Source organism: Sabethes cyaneus, chromosome 3 (genome assembly GCF_943734655.1).
Source record: "Sabethes cyaneus chromosome 3, idSabCyanKW18_F2, whole genome shotgun sequence".
Taxonomy (NCBI): domain Eukaryota; kingdom Metazoa; phylum Arthropoda; class Insecta; order Diptera; family Culicidae; genus Sabethes; species Sabethes cyaneus.
The window spans coordinates 6,453,086-6,478,340 of record NC_071355.1 but is presented as its reverse complement, the minus strand read 5'-3'; the positions used below and the strand labels follow the sequence as shown (position 1 = coordinate 6,478,340).

Below are 25,255 nucleotides of genomic sequence, written 5' to 3'. Positions count from 1 at the left end.
GAAAAATGCAATAAAAAAAGAAAAAAAACAAAAAAAACGAACGTCGGGATCACTAGAAAAGTCGAGACAAAAAACGATACAGGACAGGAAAACCGGACCTGAAAACAAGGAAAAATGGAATAAAAAACGAGAAACAGATAAGAAGAAAATCAGAACTTAGGAAAAATGCAAAAGAACAGGACAGGAAAAAAAGCAAAATGGATAAAAGGAAAAACAAGTGAAAAATAGAAGGAAAACAAAGCAAGAAAGGGAATAAGGAAGAGAAACTAAGAGAAGGGAAAAGAAAAATTGCGAAAAAAAACATAAAACCGATAGAGAAAACGAGTAAGACGGGCAAAAGAGGTAAAACGGGATATAGATGCAGAAATACGGGACAAAAAAGGAAAAATGGGACAGAAAATGGAACAAATAAAAAAGAATCAGAAAATTGGAAAAAAAAATTTGGAACTGAAAATTAAACATTGAATTTTAAGAAGTCACAAAGTTATAAAGTTTAAAATTTCGCTGATTTTTCACGCAAATTTTAAAACTTACGCAGAACGTACCTTCGCGTAAAAAGCGACTTTAAATAGTGTACTTTTGTTTTCGTAGAAGAAACATGAAAAGCAAGGTCAGTGTATATGATTCGGAGATTGGTTTTGCTACCTACTGCATAACCTTTAAAAATTTAATCCTTCCCTTCGCCAGCCAGAGCAAGCGAGAAATTTGATTGGCATATGCCAATCATTCTTTTAAACCTGTTCCCGCAACAAACTGGTAAACTGAGAAACAACAGCTCCTCCTTAAGCATGTTCCATCATTTAGACTAGCAAAAATACCAATTAATTTTTTTTAAACTTCCCCATGAGTATAACTCATCAACCCTTCGATAACACTGTTGTTCCCCATTCGAACGGAACATGGTCGATAATTCCTGCCGCCTCGAGCTGCAACCAAAGCTGAATAATGAAGAACCGCATCGAGTATCCCTCTCTCTCTCTCTGGTTTGAATTGTGTTCTGTTTTTCCACAACCTTTTTGCCGGTGAGTGTAGTGAATCTAGAGCAACATTTCGATGCGATAAACGACAAGCGACGGACGACGATGACGGTAGCTGCTACATGGGTCACCTATGCACTCGCAGCAGTGCACAAATAATTGAACAGCAATCGATAAATGCACCGGTTCGTCACTGTGTACATTCCGTTCACCGCCCAGCCACCCACCGACCACCGCCGGTGTCAACGTCAACGTCACCGAGTGACAATCGTAAAACGGACGATCCCCAAGGAAGTGCTCTTCAGCTGGACTGAATGGGAGGCACAATGATGCGCTGTACGTCCGAAAGTCCGTAGCGACTTGACTTTCCGTCTCTACTAAGCTACCATTAACATGTTCACACCTTATCTTGTCTATAAGTTTATTTAAAGTTTTGTCAAGTTGCACAATAATTTTAAAGAGCAACAATATTTAGGGGGGACCAGCATTTTGCGTAGGATGCGTTGTAATTAGCCAATGTAGAATTCATTTTGACGTGGAAAAAAAGCAGTAGAGAAACTTTCTCACTAAGTGAAGCCCAATCTCGCGAACCGTCCATCAAACGTCAAATCACAGCATATTCACGTCGTGACATTCTATTGATTCGCAAATGCAAGTGCGGTCCACCCTCTTGAAGCTGTCAACTGCTGGGGCTGCTGGTGCTGACGGCTATGTCGATTAGTTTTCTCTGCAATCGCACTCGGACGGGACACACACAATCGAGAATCACAAGGACTTGTTTCCGTCGGCCGTTCGTTACAGCCGTTTAGAACAAATCCACTTCATCCGGCAATCGGCCTACGGGTTGGAGTTGGAGGGTTGCAATTGGTAAAGAATGCTGCAATTGTCTGTTGTTAATACCGAAAGTACCTAGCTACCTAGGTGCTGATGGCGATCCTGAAAGGTTATGCTTTTCCTTTTTTTCAATGGAATTCATCACTTGTTGATGTGATAAATGAGTGAATGAACGAGTTTGTTTCGATGGAAAATACATGGCGATAGAAAAACTCGGGTGTGTTTGGAATTTACTGCTGGATGCAGATCTCAGAAATAATACGTTGATGAATGATAAATATTTAGAGAGACTTCAAGTATCTTAATGTCATCCGATTACCCTTTGTTTCAAACGATTAAAAGTGCAGTAACATCGTTAAACACCAAGGGGTTTACTAGATTCGAAATATTTTTTATGTTTATTATCGCCACATCTCAGTTAAATTTAGTTAAATTTAGTCTCATGTTTTTTACTCGTTTTTTATTATTTTCTTTCCTGTTTTCCGCTTTTTCCCTTATATCGTTTCCAGGTTTCGTCTTTTTCTAACTCTTTTTATCTTCTTTTCTTCTCATTTTTCGTCTTCATCTGTTCCGTTTATCGTCTTTTTGAAGTCCCGTTTTCCCGTGTTTTTTTGCCACGTATATTCCAAAATAGTTCCGTTTTTTTCTATTCTGCAGTTTTTTTTATCTTCCGTCTTACCTTTTTCTCTTCGTTTTTCCTTTTGTCCCGTTGTCCCAAATATTGTCTCATATTTTTCACTTTTACTTTTTATATCCCGTTTGACCACTTTTGTCTGAAATTAAATTAAAAGAAAACTATTTCACTTGTATTCTACTAGGGTAGACGCACCATTAGTGGTGGTAGTACCAGTAGTGGTGGAAACTTGAACTATTCCTTTATTTTTGCAGATATTGGTACAAGTTTTATAAGTATCGAACTACCAGTAACAGTATTATTTGATAAGTATCAAACTTGTACCAAAATCTGCAAAAATAATGAAATAATTCGAGATTCCACCACTACTGGTACTACCACCACTAATGGTGCGCCTACCCTATCTATATTTATTCTTGACAGATACGTATTTCGCCTACGACTTGCAGTGTCTGTTTTCGAAATTTTATTTGTTGCCTTTATCGATTTTCTTTTTGCTCTCTCTCTCTCTCGCTCTTATTCCTTTTCGTTTTGTTTCCTGTTCCGCGTACACTTTCTTAGCTCCTTTTTCTCTCTTTTTCTGTGTTTGCCTGTCCCGGTTTTTGTGCTCTTCCTTACTCCTGTTTTTTCGTCCCGTTTGTCGTCTTTTTTCGTCCGTTATTCCTCCTTTCCTGTCTCGTGTTTTGTCCCGTTTCGACATTTTTCTTTTTTCTCGATCCTGACTTTTGGCATTTTTTTTTTGCTTTGAACTCCTTTTTCATCTTGGTTTTCGTTTTCGTTTGTTCCGTTCTTCCTTTTTGTGATGTCCCGCTGTTGCTCGTCTTCTGTCACGTTCAATATTTTCTTCTTTTATTTTCTTCTTTTTCTATCATGTTTTTTTCTTCCTTTTTGTTTCGATTCTTCTGCGTTTCTGTCCAGTTTTCCGCTATTCATTTTTCTTTTTTTCGTTTTCTTTATGGTTTTCCTTCTTTTCTCTCGTTTTTATTCTTTTCTTCCGTTCTTTTTCTTTTTCTGTCCAGTCTCCTCTTTTTCCTTATTTTTCTTTCCCGTTTTCTTCTCTTCAGAAGTTTTATGTACACCGTTTTTCCTCACATTTTTTCACTGTTTTACTTTTTGTAATGCCAGTTTTTATTTATTTTCCTCTCTTGTTTATCATCTTTTTCATCCTTTTTTTATTGCTTCTTTTCCTGGAGAGCAGATGTAGCCGGACTAACCCTAGATTCGCCGGTAATCATTCTAGGCAAATGCTATAAAAATTTGCTAACATTTTCGTACGATACTGTTTGCTCACGTTGCACGTGAGAAGGACCCATATAAAGAAACGGCTTGAATTGCCGCACATTTTAGCACATGCTTAGATGCGGTTCTATAGTAAATTGTCTATATTTTTATGATTTGCGAATACAATTTATCAGTAAAAAATATAGTATGTTGAAAGAAGCCGTTAGAGTTATAGATATCAAAAGTTTAAAAAAAAGTCATTTGAAAAAAGTCAAAAAATTAAATAGTCAATGCGCGCGTTGCATATCATTTTGAAACTGATATCTTAGCCTACCTAAAAATGAAATAGAAAAAAAAATTTAAAATCAATGCCGTTGGCTCAAAAACTTTAACTACAATCTGTTGAATGAAAAGACGGTTAAAAAATGTGCTGAAAATCGACGATTTTCGAAAACAACTAATTCAAAAAGATCAATGATCAGAGAAAAGGTAAGCGTCCCTGAGAGATAGATATTTTTTTGTTTGGAAAAAGGGGGTTCAAATAATTAAAAAAGGTTCACGCTTCTCTTGCATTTAGACCGATTGCAGTTGTGCTGGCTCCGTTTCACCAAGGAAAGATATATAAAAAAAGTTTTGTTTCGCTTCCGTTATAGGGCTTTTTATAGAGCAAACAGATGCATAATTAGCTACGTGACAGAAGAGATCAGCCGACAGGGGCTGTCCGGAATTGGGAAATGACCCGATGTCCGGTATTGGGGAACGGCATTCACTGAGTATAATGTATATTTTTTAACGAATTGAATATCTTTGTGAAGATATATACTATGAAGCTTGAAAAACTATTGACGAAAAGTATTTTAAAACGAAATTTTACCCGACCATATAATACTGTAATCATAATTCTTAGCAGAAGCATACCAATTCGATCGGCAGTCGATAAAAACAAACACATCTCTATTTTCATAAATGATTCTGACATATAAAGGTGCGCATGTTATTTTATTTTATTTTTTGTTGATTTTATGATATTTGCTACTAAAGATGCACCATTTAAACTATGAAAGTCAGAAGTGTTCGGTATTTGGAGCTGTCCGGCGTTGGGGGATTTTCCCCCACGGTTGAAACTAAAGCTGAAATTTAATTTATTACTGGACTTACTATTACTTGAAACAATTTTCAAGCAATTAGTTTACTTATGGCTAAAATAGTGGCCGGATTAATTCAAAGCTGCAGACTTCTGGTTTACAGAAATTATTTTGTTTTACATTAAATTTTACAGAGATGGTGGGGCGTTTGATCCAGTGTGCCTTAGCCTGGGCACACCAGTACATATTTATTAATGTAAGTATTTATCTTCATGATATGGTATCGATTGATTGTGCCAGTATTTCAAGACGCAACCGTTTGTTCCCCAGTCACCTGGTCGAAGTATAAAGCAAAGAAGGGGTACTCGTTACCATCGCCGCCCGTCATAGTCAAATGACGGGAGTATAAATTTCCATTTCAATTGAGTGGCACTCGGACGATTGTTATCTTCATCGTTTCATTCTTACTGCCACACCGCCCGGCTAGTAGAAACTTTATTCACCTTTATCTTTCACCGGATACGGAAGCTGGAACCTACAGCCAGCAGGCACCGAGTTCAGAGATAGGAGGTAAAAGTTTCGAAAGACAGTTCTGTGTTCAACTTTTAGCTAGTACAGCAGAGCTCTGGATCGATGGCGAAACTGCACAAGACAGTAAAGTCATTGCCGGTTAACAAGCAATCGATTGGATTATGTGCTCGGATTGGATAGCTGATACCTTGCGTTTGCTTTTCCCGGTAAAACGATTGATAATATCATAATACCAATTGGCAGCGATGGCTGTCCGGGATCGCTCAATCACAAGGAAAACTATCGTTATTCTTGCAAACTTTGATTCTCAGATGTGCAGCCGGTAAAGGTTGTTGCAACGATAATTGACGAGAGACAGCAAATCTTCGAGTGTCCTGCAGCAGTAAACTGCTCCGTTGCTCGACTCATCAGCGAATGTTGTTGGTAGAAATCTAGAACATACAACATTATTTTGTTAATCAGAATGAATTGGAATAACGCTATACATTCATTGCAAAGCATAGCACTGAAATGGGTTTTCTGCTACAACGCTTCAAGAAAATAATGAAATTGTTTACCTCGTTTGGAATCTCCCTACTGCTATTCGAATACAAATGATGCTCAAATTGTGCAAACTTGTATGCAACATTGACTTATCAAACGCATACCGTTCGCTTGTTGCCATGGGATGGCACTGAAATGCATTGCAAATTAAAATGGACATATCCAGCACAAAGCATTCCGCTTTCACCCATTCAATGGCGTTTGATGATCAATTGATTTACATCGAATCAAGAGCATCAGGAGTGAGTGGGTGGTGGCTGAGTTCAATCGAGTAATTTACCAGATAATGGCAACGATATTGAGGAGCACTTTGTACCTGCCTGCTGTGCTGTGCTTTGATACAAACAGTGCCATAAACAGAATCTGTTTATCCAGACGAGGGAGCACAAATTAACTGGAAAATTCGCTTGCCATCTTCAGCTAAGCCTTTACTGCCAATTTGCTCAAATTTAATTTTTCTCACGTAAAAGCGCTCACTTAGGAGGCACAAAGCCTTATCGCCCGGTATCGCATGCTTCCGATGGCTATGACAAAATCTAATTTATGTGTAAGTGGCAGCGCTAGAAGAAGAAGCTTTTATCTGCCATGTTAACCCCCGATGGCAGAAAGCGCCATTGCTAGTGGCAGTACACAGTAAACTAGCCCATCACGTCCATGGTTTCGAAATATTTTTTCCCCATTCGGTAACTACAGAGCAACAACATCATCTGATAATGTTGTCACTGAACTGTGTGCTGAAAGGGCGGAAGGGTACGGTGCTCCGGTGGCTCTACAGCAGCGCCTGAACATGCCAAAACGGTTTCGCCTCGTGTCGTTGGAAAGAATCAGCAGGTGCTATCTCTTGGCTGGCAGTAAGAGCATTTTAGGAAAATGGCCACAAAGTGGTGCAAATTTCGATGAACGACTTAACGGTCATTCGACGTTGTAGTACATTATGGCATTTTGGCGGTTCAGATAAGGGTTAATGTCGAGCTTGTGTTGCCAAATTGCCACGATAGAATGGCGTGAAAAGGGATGGATTTAAGATTGTTGAGCACTATGTACAGGAAGCTTGTTGGAATATATCTATTGTTACTGGCGCGACCACCCTTTTTTTTATTTTATTCAAAAAATAATTTCTCTTATCCATAAGTCCGCAGTTTTTATTTGAATCTGTAACTATTTTTGCGATGAAATTGTAGTAGAAAATAGTTGCAGTTGCGTAAAAATAGTTCCATCTTTTAAGTTTAGTTTCAAGCCTAATTTTAGCTTAAATTCAAATTGGAATTCAACTCTAATTTCATGCACAGTCTAAACACTGACTTGAAGTTCAATTTGAAGTCCAATTACAAAGACAATTTCAAATGCATTTATCAAATTTGTTTATTATTTTCGGTGAAAAGATGAAAACTTTGCATTCTTTTTTTGTACGTGACGTTTCAGTCTACTGACCTTCGACTATCATCAGACGCCTGCAATATTTATTAACTTAGTTACACATAGAATTGACACTTATATTTTAATAATTTTCCTAAGCAAAAAGAAGCCCGATCTATAACTTTCTTACTAATTAGTCGACAGGAATGTTCTCCTTTGTCACATCAGTTTGTTTCGGGTGGGATACGGGCTTATCTCATCCACTTACCTGGCGGAGCTCAGTAACTAGCGCATTATATGCAGCGTTGAATGTCCCACATTCTCCCTGCAGGTTTACGGTTTTATCTTCGCCGAAAATTTTAACCTGGAACATCTCCGCAGCCAGCTTGCTCTCCTGGTTGACAATCCGCTTCAGAATTTACATTTTATCGAAATTAAAATGGTGTCCCTCTATGTACCGTATGTTGTGATAGTTTCAATTTCGCCTCTCCCCTTTCTGCATCATTTTTGTGTTCTGCTACCCGTGTCTCCAGTTTCCTGCCTGTTTGTCCTACCTTCCCCTCGTTTGTTCCGTAACTGTGTAACTATGTTAAGGGGACATAAACGAATGAAACTTTTGAAAATTTCATTATTTTTTATTTCAGATTTTGATTCTACAGGCTTTTCTGTTTATTTTGATACTAACTTCGTAATAATCCGACCGATAATCCGAAGTAGCCGAAAAACATAAGCATTCCAATGCGGCGTGGAACAACTTCGACGGAATAAAACGCCGCTCCTGAAAAGTCACGATGTTCAGACTTTATGTACCTTTTTCTCAGAAACTGCACATCGTATTGTAACAAACTTTTTTTTTTTTTGTTGGTAGTTACTTGACAAAGACTTTTATAACTTATGAGCTTTGTAAACGAAACACAACCAGAGAAAAAAGAAAAAGAAGACAAAATTTTATTTTTTCTGCCATTTTGACGTAGGACTACGTCTTTGTTTACTATATTGGTACTGGGTAGCACTTTGTGAAAACGAAAATAGAAGTGTAATGTTTGAATGAAAGATTTCAAATGCTAATAACTACTAAACTACTGAACGAAACTGAACAATTTATATGTCGTTGGATAGATAAAATGACCAGCAATTTTATGAAGGCGGTAAGAGGGGAGTGGGCTCCTCTACAAATGAAACAAAAATTTTCTCAAAATTCGAGAACTAATCCAAATTTGACATGTGGGGGTTTCAGAAGGCAAGAATTTTTTCTATGGTGAATTATGACCCTTCTCCTCTTAATAATTACTATTTCTATGGGGTGAGTTGAAAACACGTCTGTTACGGAGCACGACTTGACTTTGGTTAAAGTGCAACCGTGCGGTAAGTGTTTGACTATCGGTTCGTCCAGATAAGATGTTTGCGAAGAACACTTTATGTATCAGCTATTCTATGCCTGCAGTGAATCGTGTCCATGTTGACTAGAGAACAGAGATCTTGATACGGCGGAAGTTGGTCTCCATTCCATCTCAAATTCAACAAGGCAAAACGTACACATTTTTTTTGAATGCTTTCTATTCGTTGTATATAAGTTACGTATTGAGGGCGCCACACAACGCTCACAAAATCAAGCTTACTCCGTACAAGTCCAACGTATATAGCCAATATTGCATGTGGGTCCCTTAGGTCTCGCCCAAATCGCCTCCCGAGAGAGTAATTTAAGGCAGTCCTTAATAACATTGTCTATAAAATATGTAAAAGAAAGTGAGCTGTCGAAAATAATTCCTAGGTCGCGAACAATTTGTTTGCGGGGCAGAACAATTCCGTTGTAAGAGTATTGAAATTCAATTTTCCGTATTTTCCGCGAAAAGGTTATTACCGAATATTTGTCTGGATTGATATTTAAGCCATTATTTGAGCAAAACGTTCCAAAGTTATCCAAGTCCAGTTGAAGTTTGAGGCAGTCAGCGTCAGCCTTGATTGGTAAGAATATTTTTACATCGTCAGCATATATTAAAATTATAGCATTGTACAACATAGCTGGAAGTTTATTCATCACCAGCACAAACAACAATGGACCCAGATGGCTACCTTGCGGTACACCCGAATTAACAACAAAGGAGTCTGAAACATTTTCCTTAACTTTCACATATTGAACTCTGTGTAGCAAATAACTTCAGTTTACATTAGTCTTTGATCTAATGATCTGATATAGTCCTACGTCACCCTTTCGTACAACCCTTAGGGCTGTACACTTTGTAGTTTTTTCTTCTTCTTTTTCGTTTTTCTCAAGTTGTATTTCTTTTACAAAGCTCAAAAGTTATAAAAGTCTTTGTCAAGCTACTATCAACAAAACAAAAAAAGTTTGTTTCAATACGTTATTACTCGGAGGCCGGACGGGTCTCCCGCTACTACCCCAAGTCCCTGGTCGAACCACTGGAGACTTCCGGGGTGGACACTCAAGATCTCTTTTTCTTAGGCTAGCTCGATCTAGAGGGAGAGAATCTCCTTCTCGAGGTCGGCTTTATGACACCGATCAGGGACACACGGCGGCTACTGAAAACTCTCACTTTAGTTAATTAATTTTATTTAACCTAACTTACAATGATTGTGTGGGTGTGTATTACTGTGGTGGCCGGCCGGCTGCTGCTGGATCTGCGGAGGGGTTACTATCGACGTACGAACGGCTGCTGTTGAGGCTTGCTGCTGCTATCGGGGAAGGTTACTGCTTAAGGGGAAGGCGATTGCCTTCGGCTTCGGTCTTTGCTGTCTGTTCCGGCCACTGCTTGTGGCTTTAGCTGCTGCTTGCGGGAAAATTGCCGCTCTCCGGATGGGTGGCTGTCAGATGTGCCACTGCCAGCGTGCGTGTTGCACTCAAGGAGCGAGGAGTTGCTCGTCGTTGTCGTAAGCTCCAATGCAGATGGATTTTCCACGGTGAACCTCCTAAACGGCACGTAACTGCCTCTGATAGTTCTTCAGGGTTAAACTTAATGGGTCTATCGGAAGGAATGAAAGGGCTGGTCTTAGCTGCTTTTCGCTTTTGGCTCGATCAATCGTTTTACAAACTGGATTTAGTTTTACCTGATTTCTGCACAGTATTATTTCAATCGACGTATATCTTAAGCTTATAGCTCTCAAGCTTAAGCTTTCTTTTAATTTTATCAGACACTAGTAATAGTTTGGTTAAACTTGCACGTGTAACATTAGAATATTTTTCGTCAACCTTTTTCCTTTGCTGATTGAACTTGAAATGACTGAGCCCTTCTTGGCTAATTATCTATAACCCTTTTTCAGCTCTAATTTCCCTTTTTCCTTCCTTTTCATACTTCCATCCTACTCCAAATATCCCCATTTTCCGGCAGATCTTATCAGTGTTATTTGTTGCGTTAATTTCGTGTGTGAGTAGATTTACAATTATATTTGAAATGACCGTTAGCCGCTCATCATTCTATCTAGCTATTTCCTTATTTTCCCTACTTTCATTTGAGCTTCTGTTTTATTAATCATAATATACGTATCAATTTAAATCAATATTATCATAGCATACTTATCATAGTCTAGAATCATAGCATATTTATCATCGATTCAATAGTTTAACTAATTATAGCGTGGATCTCAATTCGATCACCACGAACTCTAGTATGCTTGTTACTCTCTTACTCCGGCTTTGAGTGCTCTTAGGGGGTTCTATGGGGCAAAGTTTTCGAACGGTAACAACGTTGTGTAATTCCTGAGAAAAAGGTACATAAAGGTTGAAAATCGTGGTTTTTCAGGAGCGGCGCTTTATTCCGTCGAGGTTATTCCTCGCCGCACTGAGCTGCTCATGTGTATGATCGTTTTTCGGCTACTTCCCGTGGTCGGATTATGACGGAATTAGTATCAAAATAAGCGGAAAAGACTGCAGAATCGGAACCTGAAATAAAAAAGTAATGAATTTTTCATAAAATTTAGCCGTTTATGTTCCCTTAACATAGTTAAAATATTGCAGGCGTCTGATGATAGTCGAAGGATAGTAGACTGGAACGTCACGTACTAAAAAAGGAATGCAAAGTTGTCATCATCCAAATCATCCAAAAGAATTTCAAATGCAATTTTAATCCAAGTTAGAACCAGTGCAGGAAAAACACAAAAAGAGCATGGGGGAAATCGTGAAAAAAAAACTGGACAAACGGACTAGCAAAAGAGTAAAAAACGCGAGAAAGAAAAGTAAGAAAAATTGATATGAAAGTAACAGAATAGAAGAGAGAAAATACGGAACGTAAAAAAAGAAATAAGTGGAAAAGAAGAAAATAGGAGAAAAAACGGAAATGAGGTAAAAAAGAGGAGACTTGACAGAAAGAGAGAGAGAAGACGAAAACAGGAAAACAATAGAGAAAACGAAGAAAACAACAGAGAGAAAACGGAACAAAAGGAAGAAAAACGGGTAGAAAAAGAGGAACAGCATAGAAGGAAATTCAGGAGCAAGAAAAGTGAGAAACAAAAACTGTAAGAGAGAAAAATGGAGAAATAAAGGAAACGGAAGACAAATTGTATAAACCGAAAAATAGAACGTGACAGAAAACGAGGATTTGATAAGAGGAAAAAAGGAACACATGAAAACCCATACAACATGTAATGGGACAGAAAAAAGATTAGAAGACTAGAAAAGAGGAAAAAAATAAGAAATGAGAAAAAACGAAAACAAAGGACGAAAATGGGACAGAAAAAAAGGAAGAAAAATCCATGCTGAATAAAGCGAAAAACGGAACAGGAAAAAAAGAGAAAGGAAAAAAAAGAAAACAAGACAAGAAAAAGAAAACAAGAGAAACCAAAAGGGAAACGAAGAACAGCGAGAGTGAAAAAAGTCGGTAGATGACAAGGAATAACAGAAAAAAGGAGACTAAGGGACACAAAAGAAGAAACATATGGCAAAGTGGGAACGGGATGAGAAAATGGATAAAAAGAGTTAGAAAAAGACGAATACTTTAGAAAGTATAGGATTTAGATATGGTTCATCTTCTGCTGCTCTCCAGAAAGGAAAGAAAAATAGAGTAGAAGAAGAAAAAGTGGACAAGTGTACGGGTGAAAATGTGAAATTTTTATAAATTGGATAAACAGGATAGAAAAAAAGAAAACGAAGGAAGAAAGAAAGAAGAAAACCCATGACAGAATGGGAGGGAAAATGGGATATAAAAAGAAAAGTGGGGAAGGTAGAAAATGGGAGGAAAAAATTAGAGGAAACAAGGCAAAAAACGAGGAGACGAACAGAAAAAATGGAGAATATAAGAGAAAAGTAAGAAAACCCATAGAAAAATAGGATAAACCTGACAACAAAGGGGGGAAACGGGAAAAAAGAAGAAAAATGGCATAGAAAAGGAGAAAATACGGCTTTAGAAAAATGAGAAGACGAGAACAGAAAAAAAGATTAGAAAACGAAAGATATAAAGGGATTGAAAAAAAACAGCATGACAGAAATGGAGGAAAAGCAGGACCTAAGAAGGGGAAGAATGGAACAGACGAAAACGAAAAACGGAAAATAGCGAAAAGCGGGACCGAAAAAAGTCGAAACGGAACAGAAAATGCTAAAAAACGAAAGCAAACAGGCAAAAAACGAAAACGACCAATCAGAACTCCAAAAAACGGGAAGAGGAAACAAACGATCGAACGAAAAATCGGAAAATGGGACATAACAAGAAAAGAAAAACAGAAACAGCAGACTTAAGAAAAAGGTAAAACGAAAGAGGGAGTTGGGAGGTAAAAAAGGAAAACTTCAGGGAAAAAACGGAGCCAAAACGTGACAGAAAATACGGCAAAACGGCAGCACAGCATAGGCTTGGGCTTAAACTTCTTTCTAAGACCTGGCCCTTCTTTAGCGACAGACTTCGCAGCCGGTTGTTAGCGTACAGCACTGCTACGGGGCTAGTGCAACGATCCTACTGACTCTAATCTTGCAAACGCTCAGTTAAGATTCGAACATACGACGACTGGTTTGTTAGACAGAGGCATCGTACCCTCGAAGCTAACCGGGCGGTAAAACGGTAGCAAAAAGAGGGAAAACCGTACAAACGAAGAACGAGAAGCAAAGGAGATAAAGAGTTAGAAAATGGCGAAGACTTTGAATGAAAACAAGGGGAAAAGAATAGAAAAAAGATGGAAAACGAGAAATCTTTTATATAAAAATGGATTTCTGTCTGCCTGTCGGGATGTTCCTTATAGAATCGAAAACTACTGAACCAATCGGCGTGAAAATTTGCATGTAGAGGTTTTTGGGGCCAGGGAAGGTTCTTATGATGGTTAGAGACCCCTCCCCCCACTAAGAGGGGGGGCTCTCATACAAATGAAACAGAAATTTCTGCATAACTCGAGAACTAATCAAGCAAATGGAACAAAATTTGGCATGTGGGTGGGGTTAGGTTTTGGAGACAAGAATTTTTCTATGGTAAATTGAGACCCCTCTCCTATTTAGAAGGGGAATTATGACTCCTCACCCCTTTAAGAGGGGGAGCTTCCATACAAATGAAATACAAATTTTCTCATAACTCGAGAACTAATCAATCAAATGGAACCATATTTTGCATGTGGGTATTTTTGGAGGCAGGATTTTTTTCTATGATGAATTAGGACCCCTTACCTTTTTAAGAGGAGGGACTCCCATACAAATGAAATACAAATTTCCTTATAACTCCAGAACTAATCAAGCAAATGGAACCAAATTTGGCATGTGGGTTTTTTTGTAGGCATTTTTTTTCTATGGTGAATTGAGACACCTCCTCTCTTTAGGAGGGAAATTATGACCCCTCTCTCCTTTAAGAGGGGGGGCTTCCATACAAATTTCTTCATAACTCGAGAACTAATCAATCAAATGGAACCATATTTGACATGTAGGGTAGTTGATCCAATAGTTGTGGTAGTACCAATAGTTGCGCTACTATTCATTATTAATGCATATTTTCATCACCGTAGCATTTTAGATAAAACAATTACATTCATTATATAAAACAGGTTTTTAGAAGTATTGGTAGTTAGACTACACCATTTAAAATTAAAGCATTACTTGCTAAAATGCCAATTTTCCAAAATCTAACGCGCAGTTGAAGCGCACAACTATAGGCGTTCATCTATAGTTTTGCTACGATGTTTTTTCACTTAGCAACCTAGCAATGTATATGGAATACCACAATTAAAGGAACATCAAACTTAATTAAGGAAACATTAGCGCAACTGTTGGTACAATATGATTGAATCGGAAAATTCATTTTTTCTTTATAAATCTTTTCGTACAACGAAAGCAATTGTCTTGCCTTGTGACAAATACCTTGTATTTAATAAATTTAAATCCCACAAGCATTAATTGAAGCATATACCTCAATAAACAAGCAAAATGAAGTTATATTGTGCTTAGTGGCGCAACTAATAGATCATCTACCCTAGGTGTTTTTGGAGGCGAGAATTTTTTCTATGATGAATTAGGACCCATTACCTTTTTAGGAGGGGGGGCTGCAATTCGCCGGTAGAGATCGCCTCCATCTAGGTTTTTTTTCCTAGATCTACTGACTTCTATTACTTTCCTTCAGTTGGGTCACCCCTGCGAAATGGTGCTTTCTACGAAAAGATTTTCCGTGAAATGGTACGTAAGGTTTCTCCCAAAATGGTATTCTGCGAAACTCTATATTCCGCGTTATGGTCAACCGAGAATTGGTGTTCCGCAAAATGGTATTCGGCGAAATGGTGTGTAATGATGGCGAATATTTAAATGCTATCCGCTTTATTTTATCAGGCTAAGCAATGAGGGGAGTTGTTTTCTACTTTACTGTGAGGAAAATTTGTATATCAAAACACCCATGAACTCCTCAGAAACTTGCAAAACTCAAGATTGTGATAAAGGTCATCCGAGATTCTGGATTTATGTACATCATAGTTCAATTTGTGGCAATACGAAGTTTGTCGGGTCAGCTAGTACTATAATAAAAAAAACGAGTGAAATCCAACGGAACAATGAAACAGGTAACACGGGACAGAAAAAAGAAAACGACAGTAAAGGAGGAAAAACGGAAGAAAAGCGAAGACAAAGAAAAAGCGATTCTAAAAGGAGAAAAAACAGAACAAAAAGTGGAAAAATGGTGCAGTAAACAGGTAAAACGAGAATAAGACGAAAAATACTAATCCTAATTTCAAGTAAAACTTCGACACGAAATTAGTCTATATTCGATTTGAAGCAAAACTTCAAGTTCATATCAGTTTAAGTACAATAGCATTTCCTATTTGAAGCCTAATTTCGAATCTAATTTCAGGTTCGATTTTAGGTCAAATTTAAACTCTGGTTTCAAGTTCAATTTCAAGTACAATTCGGATTCCAATTTCAAGTCTAATTTTAAATGTTATTCCAAATCTTATCTCTAGTCCAATTTCAATTTCAATTTTAAGTTCAATCTAACCAATTTCAAACAAAAACTTCAAATTCTGCTTTAGGTCCGATTTCATGTCTAGTTCCATATAAAAATTTCAGACCGAAAAACTCTAAATTTAAGTCCAATTTCAAGTCTAATTTCTAGTTTACTTCCTAGTCTAACTGCTAGTCCAATTTCAAAGTCGATTTTAAATCCAATTGCACCAGAAAGTCCGTAGTTTTCAAATCAATCGGCCGATATTTTTGTGATAAGTAATGAATAGATTCGCCATCCTACGATAACTCGATTTTCCAGGCCCCCAGTTTAGTGCCCCGCCTTTCGTTTAAGTCTGGGCACGCTAGTGTCTATTATTGTTGTTGATTAGATCAGTAATAGTTTCAAAACTTCCAATCCCTCATTTTAAAATTATAAATGAAATTTTAGTTTTGCTTTTGAAACTGTATCGATTACTCTGGTTGTGTCTTTGTTCAGAAGAACTCAATTAAACAATTTATTTTCTGAAGCGACATTGTAAATTATTCATCAGTGCAGTGGCAGAAGGCGAACAACCATTAATTCTGTTGATAGTCATCAAGCGATTGATTGTTTGTTTTCAATTGATATCCAATAACTCTCTACAATCGTGCGAATACAAACCGAAGGAGAACGATATTGTTTTTATGTAGGTCTTTCAAGACATAAGCTGTTATCATTTTCCCGTTCATCCCCAATTTTCAGATTGCCGAATTGTGATTCGACGTCGTAAGCCGCGATTAAAGAAAATCGATAAAGTAAACGCACCACCACCACCGAGAGCACACAGTAAAAACATTTTTTTTTGTTTTTTTTGGTGAAAAAAAAACCGGAAAGCTCCAGCATTGACCTTTGTATGTGGACCACTGTTGTAAGAGGGAAATCGATTATGCCAACATCTGTGACCGAGATCTGTTTAATGTATATTGCCCCCCTCCTCCCACCGACTCGTCGTGTAATCTCTCCTCACAGTCAATCCAATCAACGCTTGGATCATCTTCCTATGGTTCTATTCCCGAGAATGTTTGCCAGGAGGAAATTTGCCAGGAGGAAAAAGATTTGCGTTGAGATGTTGACCCAGTCAATATTTGTCCAACACTCGAGCTTTCCCCAGGTTTATCGATATCTGAGACTGAAATGGAAAAAAAAGAACAATCATTCGGAGGGCGATGGAACCTATTCTCATCATCATATGTTGTGCAAGTCGTCGTTGTGCATATACCGGTTTGTATTTCACACAAGGCCACATCATCGTTGTCGGTTGGTTGGATTCGATACTTTTGTCATCTGGTCCAATTTCCTCATCTCATCCATCGTCCGTCCGACCGGCAGCAAGCCGAAGCCGAAGCCGAAGCTGAAGCTGAAACTGAAATCGAAACCCAACTTGTTTGTCTCCGACGTGTCTTCGTCTCATCCCCGAAGAGGGCACCTTTCCGTTTCCGGCGGCATCAAAGTTGGGGAAAAATATTTTTCCGGCTTATCAAATTACAAAGAAATGCTTTCAAATAATTTTCGCCCCTGCTTTCATGGCGTTCCCCCCTCGACCATATCCCAACGAACGAACGCACGGTTTCGGATGGCTCGGACGGACGCTTTGGCTTCACGCGGAGGCCGTTGGAACGACCGGATGTGATGAAATCTCTGCTGTAGAAGAAAATTTTTCTTTGAAGTCAGCTGTACCCTTAGATGTGTGATAAGGCAAATGGTGTTTCCGACGGATGGATGGACGGACGGACGGACGGACGGACGGTGGGTGTTTGGTTGAAATGGTAGAACGTTGTGGTGATGAAATACGAAGAGGCTATTTTTGCAAAAATAAGCGGTTTGCGAAGCTTTTGCTTTCTGCTCGAGCTGGCGAATCGTTTGTTTTTGTGCAATTTTCGAGGGAATCGGACTTATTATTTCCGAGGTAATCCGGAGTTTTGCGAGTTTAACGAATCAATCAGCATCAGCAGAACTTTCTCCCTGCTTGAACTTTTGGCTACTTTGAAGCTTTGCGTTCTTTGATGGCTGATCCAGCCGGAAATCTCTCGCTTTGGTAATGTCTGATCCCCGAGTGCGATGATTGATGACTTTGCTGATTATTATTCGCACTTGAGCGGACAGTTTTTCAATGGATTTTCCAGTCATCACGCTAATTGGTCACTGCTTCTGTCAAAGGTCACGAGCTGCGTCAAATGTCGTGAGTCATCAGATAAAACTAGCCAATAAAATTTTGGCCATTTTTGCTTTTGGTTGTTTTCGGTTTTGGGGAAAAATGTTTGATATGCTGTTGCTGTGCTGTTGTTGATTGTTTTTGAAGGAAATTACTGTAAGTATGTTTAATTCCCGTACCCCACATTTCAGTTAAAACTTTCAAATTCCTGTAAATTGTTATTTTAATTAACGCATCTATCAAAATATGTGTACCTCTAGTTTTTAATTTGTAGGTATATGTTTCATTTCGTTATTAAAATATGCGGTGTGTAGAATTAGGCTCGCAATACCTTTTTGAATCAAATCAGTCCTCATTAAGATTTGACCCAAATTACTCCCGACTTTCGTTCTTAATCTTTCTTCATTCATCTTTCGTTTTTGACGGAAAACGTCTTTCTTCTATTATCGACAGCGTTTTGTCGTCTTTTTTTCATCACTTTGTTGTCATTTCTTCGTCTTTGCCGTTTTTTTGTCTGCTCTGCTGTATTTTTGTTGTTTTCATGGTCTTTTTGCCATCTCTCGTTGTAGGTTCATCGTTTTTTTTGACATCTTTTTTTGGTATTTTTGGCGGCTTTCTGTCATTTTTATCAAATTTTTGTTGCTGTTTTGGCATCTTTCCGTCGTCAATTTGTCGTCTATTCTTTGTTATGTTTTTAGTCGCCTTTTGTTGGCATTTCGCCATCTTTTAGCCATTTTTCGTCGTCTTGTTTGTTGTCAAGACAGTGTTGTCTTTTTACTGTCTTTTCGTTGTTCTTTCTTCGTCATTCTGTACACACTTAAAAAACTCAGTAAAATTTGCCGAGATTTGGACAGCCGAGCGTTCGGTAAAAATTTCAGTTTTGCAAATCGATGTTTACGGATCTTTACTAACGTTTGGCATGATAAAAAATTTTACCGAACGCTCGGCTGTCCAAATCTCGGCAAAATTTTGCTGACTTCGGCACTTTTTTTTAAGTGTGTAGTATATTCGACTTCCTTTCGTCTTTTTCTTAGCATGTATCAGTGACTTTTTGACGCTTTGATATTTTTGTCGTTGTTTTTGTGTCTTTTCATATTATTCTCGTCGTATTTTTGCCGTCTTTCGTTGTTTTTTCGTCAGCTTTTCATCGGATTTACGTCATTTTGTCAGAAAACAGAAAACAGAAAACAGAAAACAGAAAACAGAAAACAGAAAACAGAAAACAGAAAACAGAAAACAGAAAACAGAAAACAGAAAACAGAAAACAGAAAACAGAAAACAGAAAACAGAAAACAGAAAACAGAAAACAGAAAACAGAAAACAGAAAACAGAAAACAGAAAACAGAAAACAGAAAACAGAAAACAGAAAACAGAAAACAGAAAACAGAAAACAGAAAACAGAAAACAGAAAACAGAAAACAGAAAACAGAAAACAGAAAACAGAAAACAGAAAACAGAAAACAGAAAACAGAAAACAGAAAACAGAAAACAGAAAACAGAAAACAGAAAACAGAAAACAGAAAACAGAAAACAGAAAACAGAAAACAGAAAACAGAAAACAGAAAACAGAAAACAGAAAACAGAAAACAGAAAACAGAAAACAGAAAACAGAAAACAGAAAACAGAAAACAGAAAACAGTAAACAGAAAACAGAAAACAGAAAACAGAAAACAGAAAACAGAAAACAGAAAACAGAAAACAGAAAACAGAAAACAGAAAACAGAAAACAGAAAACAGAAAACAGAAAACAGAAAACAGAAAACAGAAAACAGAAAACAGAAAACAGAAAACAGAAAACAGAAAACAGAAAACAGAAAACAGAAAACAGAAAACAGAAAACAGAAAACAGAAAACAGAAAACAGAAAACAGAAAACAGAAAACAGAAAACAGAAAACAGAAAACAGAAAACAGAAAACAGAAAACAGAAAACAGAAAACAGAAAACAGAAAACAGAAAACAGAAAACAGAAAACAGAAAACAGAAAACAGAAAACAGAAAACAGAAAACAGAAAACAGAAAACAGAAAACAGAAAACAGAAAACAGAAAACAGAAAACAGAAAACAGAAAACAGAAAACAGAAAACAGAAAACAGAAAACAGAAAACAGAAAACAGAAAACAGAAAACAGAAAACAGAAAACAGAAAACAGAAAACAGAAAACAGAAAACAGAAAACAGAAAACAGAAAACAGAAAACAGAAAACAGAAAACAGAAAACAGAAAACAGAAAACAGAAAACAGAAAACAGAAAACAGAAAACAGAAAACAGAAAACAGAAAACAGAAAACAGAAAACAGAAAACAGAAAACAGAAAACAGAAAACAGAAAACAGAAAACAGAAAACAGAAAACAGAAAACAGAAAACAGAAAACAGAAAACAGGCAAAAGGCAAAAGGCAAAAGGCAACACATACACGTTACATACTTGGCTTTTCGGTAACGAAAACTTTAAAAATAATTTGCAATGGCCTAATTTATTTATTACAGAGGCATCCAGTCTGTGGCTAGTTCACTTCTTGGAGAGACATAGAAAGATAGAAAGATAGAAAGATAGAAAGATAGAAAGATAGAAAGATAGAAAGATAGAAAGATAGAAAGATAGAAAGATAGAAAGATAGAAAGATAGAAAGATAGAAAGATAGAAAGATAGAAAGATAGAAAGATAGAAAGATAGAAAGATAGAAAGATAGAAAGATAGAAAGATAGAAAGATAGAAAGATAGAAAGATAGAAAGATAGAAAGATAGAAAGATAGAAAGATAGAAAGATAGAAAGATAGAAAGATAGAAAGATAGAAAGATAGAAAGATAGAAAGATAGAAAGATAGAAAGATAGAAAGATAGAAAGATAGAAAGATAGAAAGATAGAAAGATAGAAAGATAGAAAGATAGAAAGATAGAAAGATAGAAAGATAGAAAGATAGAAAGATAGAAAGATAGAAAGATAGAAAGATAGAAAGATAGAAAGATAGAAAGATAGAAAGATAGAAAGATAGAAAGATAGAAAGATAGAAAGATAGAAAGATAGAAAGATAGAAAGATAGAAAGATAGAAAGATAGAAAGATAGAAAGATAGAAAGATAGAAAGATAGGAAGATAGAAAGATAGAAAGATAGAAAGATAGAAAGATAGAAAGATAGAAAGATAGAAAGATAGTAAGATATAAAGATTTATCTCTCTATGGGAATATAGAGATAGACAGATAGAGAAATAGAATACCAGAAAAATCTACCAATTAAAGTAACTGAATGATAGATGTTCCAAATTAAAAGCATAGTCAAGGAGATAATGCTTATAATCAAGGTATGCTCAATTTGGTTGAGTTATCGAAATTAAGAGCTGATCGAAATTAAGTGTTTTCACAGTATTCCCCAATTGGCTTTAACTACGGGGGTTTAGGCGGATTGCACTTCTTTGGAACCACACCCAAGTAGCAATTTGAGTTTTATTGCACATTTATGATGACTTTTATGACCAAAATTGGTCATTAAAGCAGAAATAAAAGTGCCATAAAAATCATCTTGTTACTGAAGCAACCTCTCCTGAAAGCATTTATTTTCAAAAATTTCCTGGTTCATATTTCCAAAAATTACAAAATCATTTATTTTAAGACTGGTGCTGTGGATTGCTTGCTAAATGAGGAACTTATCCGTAAACTTCAACATCTCTTTTGTTTTACTTATTCTTTTATCTTTTTCTTTCGGCGGATTCTATTTTGGCAGCAAATTTTTGTAGAGCTTCTTTGAGCGTTTTTGTGCCTCCAAATTTGTCTGCGCGAGATGATTTTGTGTCGGGCTCTCCGTGCGATTCGATTGCATGAGAGATTTAACGAAGTATTTTTTTTGTGTACAGTCAATGATTAAAATGAGTAATGATATTTTTTGGCGGAAAACACTACCAGTCAAATTTGAACACTTCTTATAGTTCGGGAAGTAACCGTGTTTGCTTGCTGTCATATTTATAATCAATTCTTATTTCCAATCTGATTGGGTTCCGGTCCGAATAATGTTATTAACATTTTTATTTCTCTTTTGCAGGATATATCACCACTGCAGAATCTTCGGAGCCTAGTCACTAAGGTAAGCAATTGACATACGATTCGAATCGATATGCATCATATTACGGAGCCTAGGTAATGGAAAACATATTTTTGCCTGCGGATGCAGTGCAAAAAATAGGCATATCACCATAGTAATAACATTTGCGCACCAAGCAAATAATCGAATTTTATTCCCAAAAATATCAAAGTGCGTTTTATGCGAGCTAATTTTTTCAGCATCTGTTTTCATTGCAAAGCATTGGTGGATAAAATATGATTGGTTAACTCCCATTCGAAATTAATTTATTCTGTTGATCTACCACAAAAACATCAGTTTGTTAAAAATGGAAATCATAGCTTAATATTCTGTGAAGTCAAATCGAGCGGAAAAACTAATAAATTTATTTTGCTCGTAATATTATTGATCAGTATAGACTTGTTGCGATGTGGGCAAATCATTGGTATGTTTTTCCTTGGAATGTGAAACAGTAATCTTCGCTGGGGTGATTGGCACGACTGTCAGCAGATCGAATTGAGATTGTCTGCTTTATCCTTTTTTCCTCCGGAAAGCTCACTAATTGGAGTAGTAATTAGGTTCTTTTGATTATTCGTTCTCAACTGAACTCGTTTCATTGGTTAAACTCGTGCGATTAAACGTTTACACACGTCAATCTGTAAGTCGAACTGAACTAATTCCAATTATATCCTCAATAACACGAAACTTATTTATCAGCGTCGTCAATCACTTTCAAATCCTAATTCTCCTCTTCTCAGTGTCCGGCGTAATTCAATAATCCCATCTCCAAACTGCACAGAAGTTACGTTCAATCAACCAACCCGGTACTGGACATTCCAGCGGCGCTGGATTACGAACAACAAGTCTTTTAATAACTCCATCAACCGCATCCCTTTCCACCCGGACACGGAGGCCGATGCGATGCGGTGTGATTAGTATCGCTCGTGCTCATTGGGAGCCATCTATCACGGTTCGGTGGTATGCGGATTGGCTGAGCCGTCATGCCTGAGCAGCTGCAGAGACACCACACTCGGTTCGGTCCGGTCCGCACATCCGAGTGCGGTGGGAAATTTTGGTCCCATGGCGCCGCCAGCCACCGCACCGCTTCGTTCGTTGGGTCGTTGGGTGTTTTCTTTTTCTCCTTGTGACAGCAGTAACAGCTCATAAAGCCATCTAGGACACAGTTGAAAAGTCAAAGTAATTTTCCAAACCATTGCCTTTCAAGTTCCTCTCTTTTCCTCTCCGAACTGGGGTAGGGTACCGGGTGTGTTTGTGTGTTGGACGAGGAAAGGATGCTTTGCGGTTTTCCATCCTGGTTGGTTTGGTGCTTCGGAACGGGCACTGGCACGGGCACGGGGGGTTTTGCCATTCGGTTCGTCCGGCTGGCAACTTGTCAGCTGCAGCAAAGTCATAGCTCAGCTGGGTCCGGAATATTTTATTGGACACATATTTGCGAGTGTTTTGGTTGGTAGGTTGGTAGCTAGGAGAGCAGGGAAGAGGAAAGAAGTACCGGTTTAGCTGTGGGGTTTACCAGCCTTCCGAACAGGCATAGCAGAGCAGGGCTGCTTTTAATTTGATTTTATTGGGGCAGATGATAGAAATAAAGTTCGATGAAGGTGTGTTTTTTTTGTTCTGAAGCTTAATTACATTTCAGATATTTGATTCACCGTAACCGGGGAAAGAGTTCATTCCGGGATCCGTTACCATCTGTTTGGATTCGGTAAATTGGATTATCTTTTGATGTTTTGTTCGAAAAGAAGCGTAGTTTCGACGTCAAAGCCATCTTCTGGATTGATTTTTCCATCTGGAAAGAATTTGTTTACCAGTTATGTTTCTAATGTATTCATGATAAGTGGAATTTTGATTCGCTCTAGAGACTACGAAGATAACAGCCTTATTATACTCTCTTAAGTTCAGAGAAATGATATTAGCGACGAAATAATAATAATTTGTGTTTCCAGAATGTGTTTTTTTATGTTTTGTGAATTTGTTTATTAGCAGAGATTTGAATTATTCAGCATTCCGTTCAGCTTCTATTTTGTCATTATTTTTTTTTGTTTCCTTGGTGATTATTTATAATGTTGATTAAATAAAAGTTCCCATTAGGCAATTTGTTTAGCAACAAACAACATAGGCGGAAAAAGAAAACCACAAACCAAACAATAAAGAAGAGGTTCACTTTTCACATGAACCATGCCTCCCGTAGAAAACGAGAGTAAAACATGAAAGGATAAAAGCAGTACAGTCTTGACTTAATTCAGTAGTGAACCGGCGCACGGCGGATGGTTTAAAGTGTACGCGGAAAGCGATGATAATGATGATGTTGATGACGGCAATGATTCAGATGGGTTCTCCACCCGGAACTTGTGCCATATGTGTTCTGCTGTTCTGTCAACTGGACTGCCGAGTCGGCGAAGCGTTTTTGAGCGACAGCTTCGCCAATTATCTTGACTTGTGTCCACAATCGTCATCACCAGGAGTAACCCTCCCGCGCATTCCTCGTGTTTCGCCATTCGATGCTTCCACATACATCGAGGGAATCCGGTTTAGTAAATTGTGATCGTCCCACTGAGAACGGAATGAAGGAAAGCGGAAGGTTTGTTTCCGTTCCGGTTTTGCATTTTTTTTTCTGCTGTCGGTACCTACGTAGGACGATACTATCGACCGTCGGTCGTTGTCAAGGGTGTGTATGACCTTATTCGGACCGACAGATCTGTGTCGAATGAAAAGTGCCGGCCGGTATTGGGTATACGTACAGGGGATGATGACGTCTGTAACACTTTTTCGTTAGTTCGTATTGATACTGGAGGACACATGCTCGCTTACATGGTAAACTTGTCAATCGATTGCAGTGGTACGGAAATTCTAACTATTTTTATTGATAGTTCGAATTGCTTGCAATTTCTCAGATTAAAATAATAACATATGAAAAGAATCCTGAATAAACAATTCAAGCAAAATATTCTTTGAATTCTGCTATCGTAGAAAACGTACGTAATAATATGACTGCAGTACATATTTGAACGTTTCCTGATTGCTTCACAAATGGACCTACGTAGCTTTCCTTTCTTTCTGCCTGGAAGTCGAGGTGGTGAGGAGGAAATGGTCAACTTACAATGTGTAAAATACTGTCAGTGAAATAGTCCGAGAGAAGTGCATCCGGAATGCAATCAGCAACACGAATTTAGTCGTAACTACATTGAAAGCATGATTTTAAACCAACTGCACCAATAGTTGTTGAATGAAAGAATAGTTTGTTTCAAAATGTTTCAAGTTTGGTTTCGTTCTGTTCAAACTTCCTCATTGTTTCCTATGGAGGCGCATAGTAATACGTAAATTTATGGAAACACCGATACCAAAATACCTCAAAACTCAGTTTGACGAAGGAAACAGAGTTACGTAGATTTGTTTTGAAATTAGCATATGTAGGGGTACATAATTAATATTATTTAAAAAAAATAAATTTAACACAAAACAGGAGACAGA

The 25,255-nt window shown here is 37.6% G+C and overlaps 1 protein-coding gene across 7 annotated transcripts in view; it reads left to right on the top strand.

Moving 5' to 3' along the window:
• Positions 1–25,255, top strand: part of LOC128743682 (high affinity cGMP-specific 3',5'-cyclic phosphodiesterase 9A) — a 360,716-nt gene that overhangs the window by 198,249 nt on the left and 137,212 nt on the right. For all 7 annotated transcript variants that reach the window (XM_053840308.1, XM_053840310.1, XM_053840309.1 and 4 more), the window contains one exon: positions 21,752–21,793. The gene's annotated coding sequence lies outside the window, so the exon portion shown is untranslated. The remainder of the gene's footprint in view (positions 1–21,751; positions 21,794–25,255) is intronic.